Here is a 7,585-nt window from a genome sequence, read left to right on the forward strand (position 1 = left end):
TAATGGGATTGCTGGATCAAATGGTAAATCTACTTTTAGTTCTTTAAGGAATATCCACACTGTTTTCCACAGTGGTTTACTTTCCCACCAGCAGTATAAAAGTGTTCCCTTTCTGCCCCATCAATGCCAACATCTCTTATTATTATTTTTGGAGACAGAGTCTTGCTCTGTTGCCCAGGCTGGAGTGCAGTGGCATGATCTCAGCTCACTGCAACCTCCGCCTCCTGAGTTCAAGTGATTCTCCTGCCTCAGCCTCCCAAGTAGCTGGGACTACAGGCACGTGCCACCACACCTGGGTAATTTATGTATTTTTAGAAGAGATAGGGTTTCACCCTTCGAGGCCAGGCTGGTCTCGAACTCCTGACCACATGTGATCTGCCTGCCTTGGGATCTCAAAGTGTTGGGATTACAGGTGTGAGCCACTGCGCCTGGCCCGACATCTATTATTTTTTGATTATGGACATTCTTGCAGGAGTAAGGTGATATTACATTGTGGTTTTGATTTGAATTTCCCTGATTATTAGTGATGTTGAGCATTTTTTCATGTTTGCTGGCCATTTGTATATCTTCTGTTGAGAATTGTCTATTCATGTCCTTAACCCACTTTTTGATGAGATTATTTGTTTTTTTTTTTTCTTGCTGATTTGCTTGAGTTACGTGTAGATTCTGGATATTAGTCCTTTGATGCATAGTTTGCGAAGATTTTCTCCCACTCTATGGGTTGTCTGTTTACTCTGCTGATTATTTCTTTCTCTGTGCAGAAGATTTTTAGTTTAATTAAGTCCCCCTATTTATCTTTGTTTTTGTTGCATTTGCTTTTGGGTTCTTGGTCATAAAGTCTTTGCCATAATGTCTAGGACGGTTTTTCCAATGATATCTTCTAGAATTTTTATGGTTTTAAGTCTTAGATTTAAGTCTTTGATCAATATTGAGTTGGTTTTTGTATAAGGTGAGAGATTAGGATCCAGTTTCATTCTTCTACATATGGCTTGCCAGTGATCCCAGCATCATTTGTTGAATAGGGTATCCTTTCCCCACTTTATGTTTTTGTTTGTTTTGTCAAATATCAGTTGGCTCTAAGTATTTGGGTTTACTTCTGGGTTCCTTATTCTGTTCCATTGGTCTATGTGCCTATTTTTATTACAAGTACAATACTGTTTTGATGACTGTGGCCTTAATAGTATACTTCGAAGTCTGGTAATGCGATGCCTCCAGATTTGTTCTTTTTGCTTAGTCTTGCTTTAGCAATGCAGGCTGTTTTTTGGTTTCATATGAATTTGAGGATTGTTTTTTCTAGTTCTGTGAAGAATGATGGTGATATTTTGATGAGAATTGCATTGAATCTGAAGATTGCTTTTGGCAGTATGGTCATTTTCACAATTGATTCTACCCACCTATGAGCATGGGATGTGTTTCTATTCAACATAGTATGGGAAGTTCTGTCCAGGGCAATCAGACAAGTGACAGGTCTCACACAATTCCCACACAGCCTGCAAGGCCATTCTCACTCCCATCATGCCCCTACAACAGCACGAAGTTTATTTCTAGGCAGTCAGAAGCAGGGCTGAGATGTTGCCCCAGGCCACAAGGCTTCCCTCTGGAAAAGCAAACGGGGCTTTCAGGTTTTGCACCTCCCCACCTGCTGCGGCTTCTGTGCTTGTACCTGCATTCCACGTTTACTCCCTTCCCCAGATTCCGTCCAGGAAACTCCATGTTCAGTCAAAATTATTACAAAGTTCACCTGGAAGTTTTCTTCTCTCTGTGGTGTTTCCTCAATTACACTGGCAGCCCTCCCCAAAGACCTGGGAGACAAAGTCAGAAACTGCTTCCCTGGGGACCGAGAGTGCCCACAGGGCTCTTCCCACTGCTTCCTCTCCCTGCATTTTTTGCTCAGCTTTCTAATTCTGCTTCAAATACTCCTGCTGTGATCTGGACTTTCAGTTTTCCCAGTGAGGATGTATGTTTGGGGGTGGATGTTTTCCCTTACACACTTCGGACACTCACAGTTTTTCAGCTGTCTCATGGGACCTGCAGTAGTAAGCTGCCTCTTTCAAAGAGGTCTGTGGATTCTCTTGGTTTTCTTGGTGTGTTCCTGCAGTAGTTCTTGGAGCAAAAGTCAATTGTGTGAGTCTCCACACCCTGCTGTGTCCATCCAAGAGGGAGTTGCATGTTAGTCCTGCCTCCTATCTGCCAGTTTCCTCAACCCTGTAGAATCTGATGACTATGCATCTTGGTGATGCTAACCTTGTATAGTATCTCACAGGGGTTCTGTGCATTCTCTGAATTTGAATGCTGGCCTCTCTGGCAAGGTTGAGGAAATTTTTATGAATGATATCCTCAAATATGTTTTCCAAGTTGCTTGCTTTCTCTCTCTCTTTTGAGGATGCCAATAAATTGTAGATTTGGTCTCTTTACATAACCCCTTTCTTGGGGGTTTTGTCCATTCTTCCATATTCTTTTTTCTTTATTTTTGTCTGACTGAGTTATTTTGGAGAATCAGTCTTCAAGCTCTGAAGTTTCTTCCTCAGCATGGTCAATTCTGCTGTTAATATTTGTGATTGTTTTGTGAAATTCTTGCAGTGAGCTTTTCAGTTCTATCAGATCAGTTTGTTTCTTTCTTAAAATGGCCATTTAATCTTTCACGTTGTCTTATTGTATTCCTTAGATTCATCGGATTGGGTTTCAACTTTCTCCTGAATCTCCACAATCTAGGTCCTATCCATATTCTGAATTATATTTCTGTCATTTCAGTCTGGTTAAGAACAATTTCTGGGAAACTAGTGCCATCATTGTTTGGAGGTAAGAAGACATTGGCTTTTTGATTTGTCAGAGTTCTTGTGCTGGTTCTTTCTCATCTGTGTGAGCTGATGTTTCTTCAGTCTTTGAAGCTGCTATCCTTTGGATGAGTTATTTTGCTTTTCTCTTCTATGATGCCCTTGGAGGTTTGATTTTGGCGTAATGTGGGTGGATTCTACTGGATTCATTTTGGATGATTTTAGGAAACTAAGGCTCAGCTCAGCACTCCTGGGCTGCATTCTCTAATTCTGCATGGCTGGTAGCAGTCTTCTGGCTTTGTTCTCTGGTCACTTAAGGTTAAGAACCTTCTGCACTAGAGGGGCTGAGGTGTTCTCAGTCCACTGGCCACAACACTCTGATGAGTGGTGCTGGCTAAAGGGCTTCACTGGGGAGATGGCAGTGGGATCCATGCTTACTTGCATGTGCCAGCAGCCACAGCAGTGTAGCAGGGTGCATGTGTATAAGCTGGGGCGGGATACGTGGGGGAGCGGGGTTGTAGTGTTCCTGTGTTTGCTCATGCCAGTGGCAGTGGCAGTGTGGCAGGACTTTACCTGTATTTAAGTGTTGCCAGATTACCTTTCAAAAAGGCAATCTGTTTAATTTACTAGCAATTAGATTATCTTTTCCCCACATCTACTCCAGTTACTGGGCTTGTTAGTTTGATCAGTCTGTTGGCTATAAAATATCATAACACTGTTATGATAGAGTGTACATTTTTCTTGACTACTACAGAATTTGAACTTCTTTAAGATTTTTTTGTTCTTGTTTTGTTTTCAGTTATTTGGATTTTCTTATCTATAGATTGTTTATTCACATCTCTTGCCCCTTTTCTGTTGAATTGTTTCTAGTCATTTTTTTCTTAGTGTTCTTTGTATATTTACAGATATAAACACTTTTCCTCTCATAAATATTTCAAATATTTATTTCTAATGCTATTATTTCTCTGTGAATTGATGTGTTTGTCACAAAAACTTACACAATTTTTATATAGTCATATTTGCTTTAATAGTATTCAGCTTTTCCAGTATGGCTTTTTTTACATAGTATCCAAGATTTTCTTGGTGGTTTCTTACTTTTTTAATTTTTGCATATAGGTCTTTAATTCACCTGGAGTTTTGTTATTGCATATGATTAAAAGGAAGTAAAAATATTTACTTTCATTTTCCTTCATGTAGTTAGCTGGTTTTGACAGCTGCATTCATTTTCTTAGTGAATTAAACCATTATTATTGTCAAAGATTAAGTTTTCAAACATATGTGATTTAATATTTATATTCTCCAGTCATCCTACTGATCCATTTGTCTATTCCTATGGCATTGCTATACATACCACATAATTTCCTACTTTTCCTATCCCTTGCAATCGGGCAGAACCATATGACTAATTCAGTCCAATATGTTGTGAGTGGAAATGACGTATGTCACTTCTAGTCTGAAGCATAAAAATGTGGGTGTGTGTGTGTGAGAGAGAGAGAGATAGAGAGAGAGAAAGAGAGAGAGAGAGAAAGAGAGAAAGACAGAAAGACAGACTACTTCATGTATTCTCTTTCTGCTACCAAGTCCCCTTGTTCCAAATGATCCAGCTACAAGATGGAAGGTCCCTATCACCTTGAATTGCCAAGTGACTGTGTAGCACAGACCCCTGTCAAATCATTACGGACATGTAGCATGAGCAAGAAATAAACTTTTGTTGTGTTAAGGCACCAGAGCTTTGGATTAATTTGTTACTCACCATGCAATAACTCATCCTGACTATTACAGGAATAAAGATTCTGATATTTGGTAAGACAAGTTCACCTGAGTTCTCATTGAATGCTGTTCTTATCTATTTCTGGGAACCACATTTAAACTTGAATATTTTTTATTCAATTAAAAACCCCAAGCCAGTTGACTGGCTTCATTTCTGGAAGATTTTGGGGGACTAAACTGCAGTAGAATTAGTATTCTAATTGAAACTGTCTGAAATTCACTTGTTAATTTTGACAATATTTATATTTTTGATATTAAATTTTTTCATCCAGGAACATGATATGCATTTCTATTTCTTTAGGTCTTATTTTATATATTTCAAAAATGATTTCATAATGTTGGCTAAAATAATTCTAGTCTTTTTTTATTATACTTTAAGTTTTAGGGTACGTGTTCACAACATGCAGGTTTTTTACATATGTATACATGTGCCGTGTTGGGGTGCTGCACCCATTAACTCGTCATTTAACATTAGGTATATCTCCTAATGCTATACCTCCCTGCTCCCTCACCCCACAACAGGTCCCGGTGTGTGATGTTCCCCTTCTTGTGTCCATGTGTTCTCATTGTTCATTTCTCACCTATGAGTGAGAACATGCAGTGTTTGGTTTTTTGTCCTTGTGATAGTTTGCTGAGAATGATGGTTTCCAGCTTCATCCGTGTCCCTACAAAGGACATGAACTCATCATATTTTATGGCTGCATAGTATTCCATGGTGTATATGTGCCACATTTTCTTAATCCAGTCTATCATTGTTGGACATTTGGGTTGGTTCCAAGTCTTTGCTATTGTGAATAGTGCCACAATAAACATATGTGTGCATGTGTCTTTATAGCAGCATGATTTATAATCCTTTGGGTATATACCCAGTAATAGGATGGCTGGGTCAAATGGTATTTCTAGTTCTAGATCCCTGAGGAATCGCCACACTGACTTCCACAATGGTTGAACTAGTTTACATTGCCAACAGTGTAAAAGTGTTCGTATTGCTCCACATCCTCTCCAGCACCTGTTGCTTCCTGACTTTTTAATGATCACCATTCTAACTGGTGTGAGATGGTATCTCATTGTGGTTTTGATTTGCATTTCTCTGATGGCCAGTGATGATGAGCATTTTTTCATGTGTCTTTTGGTTGCATAAATGTCTTCTTTTGAGAAGTGTCTGTTCATATCCTTCGCCCACTTGTTGATGGGGTTGATTGTTTTTTTCTTGTAAATTTGTTGGACTTCATTGTAGATTCTGGATATTAGCCCTTTGTCAGATGAGTAGATTGCAAAAATTTTCTCCCATTCTGTAAGTTGCCTGTTCAGTCCGATGGTAGTTTCTTTTGCTGTGCAGAAACTCTTTAGTTTAATGAGATCCCATTTGTCAATTTTGGCTTTTGTTGCCATTGCTTTTGGTGTTTTAGACATGAAGTCCTTGCCCATGCCTATGTCCTGATGGTATTGCCTAGGTTTTCTTCTAGGGTTTTTATGGTTTTAGGTCTAACATGTAAGTCTTTAATCCATCTTGAATTAATTTTTGTATAAGGTGTAAGGAAGGGATCCAGTTTCAGCTTTCTACATATGGCTAGCCAGTTTTCCCAGCACCATTTATTAAATAGGGAATCCTTTCCCCATTTCTTGTTTTTGTTAGGTTTGTCAAAGATCAGATAGTTGTAGATATGCGGCATTATTTCTGAGGGCTCTGTTGGTCTATATCTCTGTTTTGGTACCAGTACCATGCTGTTTTAGTTACTGTAGCCTTGTAGTATAGTTTGAAGTTAGGTAGCGTGATGCCTCCAGCTTTGTTCTTTTGGCTTAGGATTGACTTGGCAATGTGGGCTCTTTTTTGGTTCCATATGAAATTTAAAGTAGTTTTTTCCAATTCAGTCCTGGGCAAACTGGAATGATTAGTCATCCTCGAGAAATCAACTGAATTCCTAAGAGAGAGGGAGAGGTAGAAAGCGAAGTCAAAGATGACTTACTTCCACCATTGGAAACCTTGACCAATGGTGGCACCATTGATTTATTTATATGTTATTTATTTATATGCTATTTTTATTTTACTTTTTCTTTTAGATTCAGGGTGTACATGTGCAGGTGTGTTACACAGTATATTGCATGATGCTGAGGTTTGGGTTTCTAATGATCCTGTCGCCCAAGTAGTGAACATAGTACACAATAGGTAGTTTTTAAACCCATACCTGCCCCTCCCCTTTTTAGGAGTCCCCAGTGTCTATTGTTCCTATCTTTGTGTCCATGTGTACTCAATGTTTAGCTCCCACTTATAAGTGAGAATAAACAGTGTTTGGTTTATTGTTACTGTATTAATTTGCTTAGGATAATAGCCCCCAGGTGCGTCCACGTTGCTGTGAAGGATATGATTTCGTTCTTTTTTATGGCTGTGTAGTATTCCATCGTTATATGCACCATATTTTATTCATCCAATCCACTGTTGATGGACACCTGGGTTGATTCCATGTCATTGCTATTGTGAAGGTTGCTGCAATAAACATACAAGTGCATGTATTTTTCTGGTAGAATTATTCACTTCCATTGGGTATATACAAAGTAATGGGATTGCTGAGTTGAATAGTAATTATATTTTTAGTTCTTTGATAAATTACCAAACTTTTTCCCACAGGGCTAACTAATCTGCATTTTCACCAACAGTCATAAGCATTCCCTTTCTCCACAGCCCCACAACATCTATTATTTTTTGACTTTTTAATAGCCATTCTGGCTTGTGTGAAGCAATATCTCATTGTGATTTTGATTGGCATCTCTCTGATGATTAGTGATGTTGAGCATTTTTTCATATGTTTTTTAGCTGATTGTAAGTCTTCTTTTGAGAAGTGTCTGTTCATGACCTTTGCCCAGTTTTCAATGGGAGTTTCTTCTTGATTTCTTTAAGTTCTTTATAGACTCCGGATATTAGTCCTTGGTCCAATGCATAGTTTACTCACGGTGATGGCGAGGTGCAGCTCAGAATTAAACTCTCAAAAGGATGCCTTGGGCTTACATCCAGGGAGAATGGGGCAATGCTCCAGCAAGCAGTA

Source organism: Nomascus leucogenys, chromosome 14 (genome assembly GCF_006542625.1).
Source record: "Nomascus leucogenys isolate Asia chromosome 14, Asia_NLE_v1, whole genome shotgun sequence".
NCBI lineage: Eukaryota > Metazoa > Chordata > Mammalia > Primates > Hylobatidae > Nomascus > Nomascus leucogenys.